This window comes from Fringilla coelebs (assembly GCF_963513975.1).
Source record: "Fringilla coelebs genome assembly, chromosome: 8".
Lineage (NCBI taxonomy): Eukaryota > Metazoa > Chordata > Aves > Passeriformes > Fringillidae > Fringilla > Fringilla coelebs.
The window spans coordinates 21,620,717-21,631,664 of NC_140066.1; positions in this window are offsets into that span (position 1 = coordinate 21,620,717).

Below are 10,948 nucleotides of genomic sequence, written 5' to 3' on the forward strand. Positions count from 1 at the left end.
GGAAGGTGCGGGCGGGCTGGCCCGGCCGGGGTCGCGCCACCGGGGCACTGGGCTGAGCCGGCCGGAGGATAGCGGTCTGTGGGCCCCCAGGAACTCCGGACAGCACCTTTTTTTTTTTTTTCTCCTCTTATTCCCCTTTCCCTCATTTTCCCCGGCTCTTTCCCCGTTGGGCTCAGCTGTGAGGTTTCAGCACGTGGCGGTGGCAGCGCCTCGCTCGGCTCTTGCCCTGCAGGCTCATTGTCCCGGGAGCCGTGCGGGGCGCACACGCCTCCTCCGAGCTTTGAGGCTCCAGTCCCGGACTGGTTTGGTTCCCCGCTGGTTAAATCCCGGGAGAAGGTTTCCAGGAGCGTGCATCCTCCCTCTCGGTAGCCGGTGCCGCTCAGGTGAGCGCTCTCCGGGGCTCCGTGTCCTGCCGCTGCTGACGGAGAGCTCCCACTCGTGCCCCTGGCTTAGCGAGGCGTGCTCTGCACCCGCTCTGCCCTCACAGAGACTTTTCCTTGCTGCTCTCTACTCCTCGGTACCCCCCCGCTACGGGCCCCTTACAAAATAGAACTTAGTGCTTCATAGTCTTTTACATACTTGAATTTATGAATATTGAATCAACTAGTTAATGAGACTATAAAACCTGGTACAACAGGTGGTGCAAAGTGATGGAGAAGAAATGCTTCGGGTGCAATTTTTTTTGTTGAGGGAGGGTATTTAATTTTTTGTTTCTACCTTTGCTCAGACATGATTTTTTTTCCTTTTAATTAAGAAAATAGAAACCAACTTTTTGACATAACCAGTTTAATAACTCTCTAGTGGGAACTGTAAAAGCCTGTTCCTGTGTCTAATGGGTAATCCTATAGACTACAGTAGTCCCTTTCATCTGAGGAGGTGTGCTCATAGGTGGAAGCTTTTGTTTTTGAGGACACGTTTTTGGACTGTTTCCATTGATAACAGATGTCGTTATAACATACATAGTTTTCTGAAGGAAGAAAAGTTTGGGATTTTTTTCTTGGTACATAATTACAAAAATATTTTAACTATTTAGGTTAGCTATCTGAGATCTTTTGACAAATTAGTATTTTCCTGGTCCAATGGCTTTTTGTCTCATTTCTGTACATTATTTTATAGACAAATGCACGCTCAAGCTAATTTTTATATTTGCAGATATATTGTTTTAAAATTGTTTATCTTTGAAGAAAGGTAATACCAAACTGTGTGTTTCAAAGATAAGTCTCAAAAACAGATTCCAAATGGGGACACTGTCTTTTATAACATCTTTATTGCCTTCAAAAATGTGTTGCCGGCATGAAGAGAAGGCTAATAAACACCAACATGCTAAAACCTGTTACAATGGGCCCAAACAGGGAAGTGATGGTCCTTCTCTTAGGGCTATTAGCAGTGCTGCTTCCCCCTAGAGCTTTTAAACACTGTGGATTAGTCTGGTGCTGAACTGTCAAGCAGGGAAAAAAAAAATACTGATGCTTGCTGGCTTATTTCTAAGATATGTTTGATTGGCTTGGCTAGGAAACCCATCATAAGGCTATGTGCTCTGACAACTATTCCATTTATATATAACCAAGAATAACAATGATGTCATTGTTACTTGCCACTGCGAGGTGGAGTGAGCTGTGGAACTCCCTATTTCAGATTCTTTTTCCCAATTCAATCTATGTTAATTGAGTTGTTGGTCCTGTGAACAGTTACATCTGTCTGCTTTTCACGCAATGAAAACACAGGTTTGGAAAGAGCTTCATCATCCTGCCCAAGGCCAGGATTGCTTCTGGCATGCATTTTTCTAGTCTTAGAGACATTCAGAAAATCATCCTATTGAAAAAGCCAGAGCACTTAAGTACAGCCTGTTTATCTGCAGGAAGCTTACATCCTATCAGCTGTTAACAATCAGCCATTGGAATAATCTCCTCAGGGAAGTGCTGGATTCCCCAGCGTTGGACATTTTAACGATTCAGTGGGATAGGGTGTTGGGACATCTTGCTTTTGCCAGGAAGGTTTGGACAAGATGATGCTGGAGCTCCCCTTCCAACTTGGTATTCTAGGACCTCAATTTATGCCTTAGCCCCAGCTGGAAGATTTGAGAATAATCTTGGAGTGCCGAACTGAGGCTGATTGTTTTCAGAGTTTGCAAGATTACACTTTTGAGGTTTGAATGGGAATGGGAGTAGCACAACTGCAATGAGAACAGGTTAATACAGCTTCTCTACATGCCTTACAATCAATCCTAAGTGTACTGACCAGGGGAGTTTTTTTAGCCAGTCCAGATTTCATCTACTTCCAGTTGTCAAGGCTGTGTACAGTTTTTTAAGTATTCCTGCCTGTATGTAAGTCAGGATAGAACAAAAACCAGCTCAGCAAGTCCTTAGAATAAACAGAGGGTATTAAACATGACTTTTCCGTGGCAGTAGTTACATTTTCTTAGCAAGAAAATAAAAGCATGACGTATGCGTAGTATATAGAATCTGAGAAAACAGCAGAATTAAATGTTATGGAACCATTTTGAAATTGGTTTCCTCTTTCTGTAAATGACCCTGGATCACCTAAGCAAATATGTGTGTCTCAGGGGAGGAATGAAATTGGCTGTGAGAGCTGCTGTCTGTGCTTTGAAAAGGTGCCAAATAGCAGGAAATACCGTTATTCTTGGAACTCACCAAGAAAAATTATTACCCTGAGCTACATGCAAAATAGGCTAGAATGTAACCTGTGAAATCTGGACTAAAATCCCTGTAACATTTTTGGAGAATCTTCTGAAGAGGATGCTGCAGAAGTCTTACAATTTATGGACCTGTAATTCACAGGTTATAGTCCTAAGACGGTTTCAGACATGGTGAGCTGGCTTCTCTTTGTAGTTACTGGGAGGTTAGATCTGTATCTCAGGAGTTGGTGCATGTATTTATGTGTTTAAGCTGTTTTTTCCTCCCCTAGTTTTCTTCTGATGGTTGTTGGCCTATGAAAAAAGAAATGTGACTTTTAAAATACAAATTAAGAACTTGGAAGTAATTGCCAAGTACAGCAAATGCTCTGATCCTGCAAACCACATTAGAACCCGTTTACCCCTCCCAGTATAAAAGGATCTGTTTCTGGTGTACTCTTCTTAGTTTTAATGGTACATCAGCCGCAGAGAACAAGTTTCTAAAGACTGACACTTCTACTTCTGCGCCCCTTGCCATAAGATAAATCTCTGAAGTTTGGATTTATCTTGACTGGCAGAATGAGATGAATCAACACACAATCAGCACCCAAGATGGAAGCTAAATTCTGGGGTAACATAGCACTGAAGGAAACATTTAAATAATGGCTCAATTGCTGTGTTAATTGTGGGTTTTGTTTATCGGTTCTTGCTTTTGTTTTCTTGCTCCTTGGTCATTCCCATCTGAATGAAGACATGGTAATTCCTTAAAAGGCATTTCTGAAGGACTTCTGAAGTTTTTGGAATTAAAATGTAAGGGAATCTCAGTTTTGTAGAACTGAAAATAATTTAACAAAAAAAAAAAAGTGCAAACTTAGTTCCTGAGTTTCTTGGGGCTGAGTAAATTCTGCTTTTGTTATGTCCTTCTTGATCTTATTTTCAAACAAAGGCTGCATCTGATGACATTCATAGCAGTAATATTTCAAGGGCATTTAATTAAAGGGAATGAATCACCCTGAAGACAGGACTGTAATTGCTCACAGAGCTCTTTTACAGCGTGGTGGTGGATGAAATGTGCCATGTTGGTAGAAAGTCTTAACACTTCAGAAGGATTAATGAAGGAAGTCTCGTACAGAAATACTCTGGGGTTGTATTTGTAAATCCTCTATTGAATGCTAAAGGTACTCTGTGGATAGGATTTTCAAAGTTGTCTGGGGATTTGAATTCCCAGAATAGCTACTGAAATGTGATTAATAGATTTGATCTGAGCTGGCAAATATCCTTTGGAACTGTTGACTTTAGATGTTAATATGGCTGTTAATACAGAAAACATCTGAGAATGCTCAGGCCTGAGCGATACATGCTTTTCATGAAGCATTTTAATGAACAGTTTGGCTTTAAATATTTTCCCATCTTCTGGAAAGCTATTATAAAAATGTGCACCCATGAATATTTTATTTGGCATTAGGATGAATGTATATGTTTTTGATAATGTGTTGGATGAAGGAAACATTCATATAAGTGGAAGGGTGTTGGTGGATGTAAGTTGTACTGGGGGGTTGTTCTTTTCTGTAAGTTGCACTCATGGTTGTCAGTAACTAAAAAGATGGAGGAATTTTGCATCTAAAGCAAATGTACTTCCTGCTTGGAGGGCTGCAACTCATTTGACTGGAATTTAGTAAAGGTTATTTGTCGTGCAGTTAGCTTAGGGATGGGGGAGAGCAGTTAGGAACACTCAGTTGTTCCTGTCAAATGTTTTGATTTACTTATATCCACAGAATTTAAGTAGGGCAAACTGGCCTATTCCTTTTCTTTTCAAACTTAAGGTCCATCGCAGATTTATTTTTTTTAATATAATATCTAGGGCTGCCAAATTAGCAGCCAGCCCAGGCAGAGCACCACAAAGTTAATGCTTTTGTCTGCTAGGAGTGGCCCAGGAGGAAAACTGCCTGCAGAGGTGGGACAGGGGCACTTAACTTTGTGGTGTTTCTTGTTCAAGTACTCAACTAGTGGGGTTCCATCTCAGTAGCAGCACAAGTGGAAAACTTCACACTTCCAGTTTCTAGCAGCCAATTGCTGCTAGTGAAAGTAACAAAAATTATTGTCTCTGTTCAGAGGACTTGGTAAACTAGTTTCCTCTGTTGGGATTTACATGCACAGAGGTAGGGCAGAGATGTGAAGAGTGCAGCACTTATTTTTAGGTTAGGAAACGCTTCTCCAAAGTTGTTCTGGAGCTGTCTCATCTCTGGGCTGAACAAGCCCAGATCACTCAGCTTCTGTTCAAAGGGCAAGCGCTCCAGTCTCTCACCATCTTGGTGGCCCTCTGATGCATTTGCTCCAGTTAGTCAGTGTCATTGTTGTGCTGGGAAGGTGGCCCAAAACTGGATGCACTACTCTAGATACGATTCAACAAGCCATCAGTAAATGGTAAAAATAACTTTTTTTGCTTCTTTAGCTATGGCTCTGTTAACACAGGCCAAATGCTGTCAGCTTTCTTCAGTGCCAGAGCATACTGTTGACTCTTCTTCATCTTTCCGCTGTAGGAGCCTTCAGCTTTCCTGCAGTGCTGGCTGGTCTGCGTTGTGCTCCCTCCAGGATGTTTATCAGGGTCACAGCATGGTTTACTCTGTGTCCACAAAGCAAACAAACAAAAAAGCTGCCCAAATAGGAAGAACTATAATTTTCAGCAAATTTGGGGCTGGGGTAAATCCTGCCAAATCCCACAGGGATAATGTATATTCAAAGTGTTGTGCTCCTTGATCCATTATTCAGAAGTACTGCACCTTAATCAGTTGTGTTGTTAGGGATGAGCCTGTGGTTTGGGGCTGCAGTAAATAGGAATAGCAATTCCCAACATGATCGTAGATGACAATGAGATTTGGGGTCTCGTTCTGCCTCAGCGTCCGACGCATGTGGCCAATTCTGCTTCTGACAGCCAGAGCCCAGGGGCTCCTAATGTCATCTTGGCATCTCACTATGCTGAAAGAATTTGAGTCTTATATGTTTGGGATGCATTTTACTGTCAGGCACATGGTCACATGTTGAAGGAGCTGATTAGCAATATCATATCTAGACAGTGTGGCTGTACCTTTCTTGAGGTTTATGGACAAGCGGACCTTCCCTTCAGCTTCCTAATATCCTCATGCTGTTTAGTGTGTAATCACCTACTCACCACACATCTAGTCAAGACATGTTTTAATAGACATGAGTCAGTACTCCTTATTTTCACTCATTGCATTGTGAATCATTACACCCACAGCATTATTTAAATGACAGAAACATACTTCTATTTGGATATTGCTGAAAGCACTGTGATAACTGGTTTGGCAAGTACGTTAAATGATCAATACATTTGAAAGGATCCCTAGGTGGAAGGGTAAAATGAACCTAAAATGTTTGGTTTCACAGCTTGTTGCCAGCGGTGCTCCCCTCTGAAATTGTGACCCCCATTTGGAGTTAGACTCTGTTTAGGACATGTGTTTGATGAACACATGCGGAAAAGCAATGCCTTTAACGAGTAGTTAACAACCTGTGGGTGGAAGGGTTCAGTCGAAAGTGTTTTTTCTGTCGAAATTAGTCAGCACTGACTGGTTCTCTGACAGTGACAGTCCCTTCTCTTAGAGCAAGAACCTACCTCACAACTGCTGTGTAAGAGATGGGAAGAACTGGTGTGCTTTAATCATTTTGGGCTTTAATCAACTTCACAGTTGGGGGACAAGTGCTGTCAAGAGTCAGTGTGCATCTGTGGGCTCTATTTAGTTGCTTTGCACATTGCCATGATGTGCACAATTTCAAAGGAACTAATCTATTCATTTTCTTGTCCCATTCAGAAGTACTTTAAAGGACAATGTTTAAGAACCATGTGTTTTGTGCTGCTTGCAAAATGGAGTCATGTTTGCTTAGCATGTTGAATGCAAAACACTGCATTAAAAAAAATGATATAAATCTCTGGCTGAAATTAGAGATAGCAATATGGTAAATAAACAATATCTGTGAAACACTCAGACACTACCATATCTTAAATTTGTACAAGATTCTCTTTGGCAAGAAAATAAACTAGCACTTCATGTTTCTTTTCTCACTAATGGCCTCAGTCTTATGAAATGCCAGCTTGTGTTTTTCTTTAAGTGGTGGTCCAACAATTTCAAAACAGATGGTAAAAGTCAATCTTTGTGCTTGAATCATTACTTTGCCTAGTATGTGACTGTGATTAGAGTAGGTATTGCTTGTAAGAAATAAGTTGATTGATACTGCTGTGTGTTTGTTTTGTGGATGTTTGCTTTTGAGAGTAGTTTGTAAATTACTCTTTGCTTGAAAATGTCTGTAGAATTCTTTGGAGTTTGCCATTTGAAACTACATCTGCAGTTGGTCATTTACCACGTTACTTAGCTGTAAAGGTTGAGTGTTATTATTGTTGGTTCACTATTGTTTTTTGTAAATAACCATAAGAATTGAATTGAACTGAGTTCTGATCTTCCATTAAAGGTTTCATGAACATAAACAGTGCCTTTTAAAGTTATCCTGAGCATGTGTTATTGTGTTTACTGCTCAAAACTGGCTTTTTGTATCTCCATGATGTTGTAGGGGAGCAAGAGCTCTGGACCGTCGAAGGTGAAGGGAAATGCACCTCAGCAATGTTGGTGTGAACACGTGACTGCAGGTGATTGGGATGGGGACAGATGGTGGGATGGAGTTGGAGAGGACCAGAAACAGATGATTAATAGGATTGACCATGAACTAGTAAATCTTTAGAGACTGATATTCAAAGCAATGCTCAAACACTGATATTGTGCTTGGTTGGGGTCACAATGGAAGAGTTGGTGGTTCAAACAGCTTCAGGTATTCATTGCTAGGTCAACATGTCTGTTAGATCATATGGGCTAAATGTGGAGGAAAAAAAAGCATGTCAGATTAGACTGCCTTTTCCAACCTTTACTGCCTAATGATGTTTATTTAAGGTTTCAGATAAGCACTTCCATGGTTATAAACTAGAAATCAAATTAAAAAACCCACCCACATTACTTATGAAAACCGGAGGTGTAATGCTGCAGGCATGGAGTCACAGATCCTAGAACCAATTTGGGTACGGGTTTAACAAAATATTAAGCTCAACTTTTGGATTAGTACAAGGAGTTTAAAAATGTGCTACTGCAGAAACCCAAAACTTAGATCTTTGGCATTAAGTTTCTCTGATAGTTCAGCTTTGTTTAAAGTACTTACTGGGTTACTCTTGTGCTGTTTATATCAACAGTTGTCTCTTACTATGACACATTACACAAGAACAGGAATCACTTGTCCTCTGACAGACCCTGAAAATTCATGTAAAAATATAAAGCCGGTATAAGCTCTGTAATTGATATTCTTACTATTTCTATCACATCTAAATGTGATCTGTGTAGATCCTTCTATTGTTCAAATTGCTGCTGCTGACTGATCCAACAGCCGTAGATCTGTGGTCGTGCCTGTGGAAGCCTGGTCTTAGCTATGGATAAGAGCATTTGCACGCTGGGTATTTGAGTTCCACTTCCTTGTTCTGTGAAAGCTGTTAGTTAGCTGTGGCCCAAGTAACACCTGTGACTCTTGTGCCACACAATCACTGCATGTAAATAATCCCTCAAATCATGCTCACCTAAATACTAAATTGAAATCGAATTAATAACATGAGGTGGCAGAGTACATGAGCTAGAGCGACTATTAATGTAGTTCCTGGAAGCAAAAAGATAATGAAGGCTTAGTTTGTTTTTTTTTTTTTACTATCAGTGGAGTAGGTTGAAAACTGAAATTATTTTAAAAAGATAAAATCGCATCCTTATTGATCAACTTTGTGGATCTTTTATACAGATTAACTGAATTCAAAGAAAAAACACAGAAGTAATAAAAGAATCTACTGGGTTTGCCTCTGAGTTCAGATTAGGTCATACTGAATACTATTTCATGGCCTTTCTCTAGTGGTTTGTGAGTATTTTCCAAAGCCAAAATATACATTTTTTGACTGATTAATGATCTGCAGTTAAATGAAGGCAAGCAGTGAAATACTCTTGAGGTTACAGAACACAAAGTGAATTGACAGAGCTCTTCAGCATAGCTACAACATCCCCCTCACAACAGGAGAAACATTATTTCACTGTCCTCATTCCCTTTGACTGGGATTTTGTGTTTCTCATGAAACTACTGAGGTCATGATGTACAATTTAATAATGGTAGTGTACATTTCACTTCCTAAGACATACTTTAGGCAGAGAAAATGAGGGAGCAAGCCAGCAATATGATCAGAAAAATCTCCACAAAGTAGGAAAAGTGGATATATGGATGTAGGAGAAGTTGAAACAGGTGCAGTGCACGCACCTGTTTTCAGCCATTTTCAAAGTTGAATTATTTGCAACACAAATCTATATAAATGTATCAAGATGAATTGTATAGTTTCATGGAATCATCACTTTTATTGAGCTGTATCAGGAGGAGCAGGTAAATGAGCTGAGCAGCATTGTAGAAGAACACAGCATTAGTCTTGCCTTTGTGTTTTTAGCTGCTTTCTGAAACAGAGGAATAAATGGTACAATTACAGCCAGGGTTTTCCTATGAACACCTGAATTACTTAACTAAGAGCCTGGTATGGAGAGAAAATGTCCATTTGGAAAATGCAGTTTAACATGGGCTATTCTTCACATCACTTAGAAAGAGTTCTCAGGAGTAAGATTCCAGGGTAATTACTCATGTCTGGCAGGAGCCTGCCCTGGAAGCATTGCCTAACTCTGACCTGCTTTCAGCCAGCTGGGAAACAGCCAGGTTGCTCAGTGGAATTGATAAAACATTCAAAGGCTGTATTAGCATAATTTAAACATGTCATAAGCATATAATCACTGAGGTTTAATTGAGGGCTACCCATAATGCAGATTTCTAAAACTGATTCTAGTTACTGCAACAGTTTGGTTCTGTTCTCACTGAAGTCAGTTGAAGTTTTGATACTGAGAATTTTTTTTTTCTTAAGTTGTCAGACCTGTACACTCTTTACTAAATAATTTATTACTTTCAGTGCCACATGCAGCAGAAGCAGTTCTGGTACCATTCCTGTTCTCAGTTGTAGGAATAGCTGTAATCTGAGTGTAGCTTTCTCTCTCTCAATCTACTTACCTGGGATATTAAGATATAATTGAAAATAAATCTTTTAGAAACAGAAGATTTTGAATAATTTTGTATGCATGCCATTTAAAAGGTTTAGAGACTGCATCAATTGCCAGATCACCAAGGGTGTCCCACCTGACACAGAAAGAGCAGTTACTTAGAAACCCTAAGGGGGCTATTTGTGTTCCTGTGGCATGTGGCTTTAGCACATCTTCCTTCCATCCTGCATCCTCAGTGTGTTCCCAGACACTGTCACAGTAACTGCCTGCAGGCTCTTTGCAGTATGAATCAAATGGATTTCAGAAAACGTCGGGGCTACTTTGAGGATCAGTATTTAGGAAGAGCATAGACAAGGACATCTGTGAGAACTGTTGTGACCTCTACTTGTGAAACCCTGGCTGAGGATGATGAAGGCTCTGGGCTGAAATTTGCTGAACTTGCCATGGCCCTTTTCCTGATGATGTAATGTTTCTGTTTATGGAGCTGTCAAATCTAGCACTGCCACTTACTTTCTAATTCTCCAAGAGTATCTAATGATGCTGTCCTTTCAGTGTATTCCCACAATGTCCTGATTTAAACAGGAGAAAGAAACAATCTATTAAAAACACCAAACAAAACTCAAGCCCTCTTCTAACTCTCTGTATTCATTGCTGCAGGTTTGTTCCTACTAGCAGAGGTGTATATCTGGAATTAGCCCCATTCACATATTTAAAAGAAGGCATTGAATATTGTTAGCAGAAGTAGCTGGGTAAATTAATATGTACATGTATTAGTTTCCAATAGTTGAAAGAGTTGCATGAAGAAACTAAAGTCACTCAGTAATGGATGACTTTTGCAGTGAGAATAAGGAGAGAGCAGCAAAAGCAGACAGCTTTTACTTTGCAGTAATTTGATGTAGACCCACAATTTTTTGTATGCTTTTTAGGGATTTAAATTCCAAGACTCAGCTTAGAGTTACTGAGTAGGAAGCTATGACAGATTACAGACCATTTTCAGGCTCTTGATAATGCAGTGTGATTTTAAACTGCTTGTCCCGGTTAAAGAAAAGCCAGGTGGTATCTATGTGCTGTGAACAAAGACTTAGCCAGGTGGATGCTGCAAGGAGGCCTGTCAGGTTTGTTTGTGTGCAAAGAATTTTGAACTACCTCACTTGAAACAGGGTTACAATATACACAGTGCTATTGTAAAAGAAAGAAA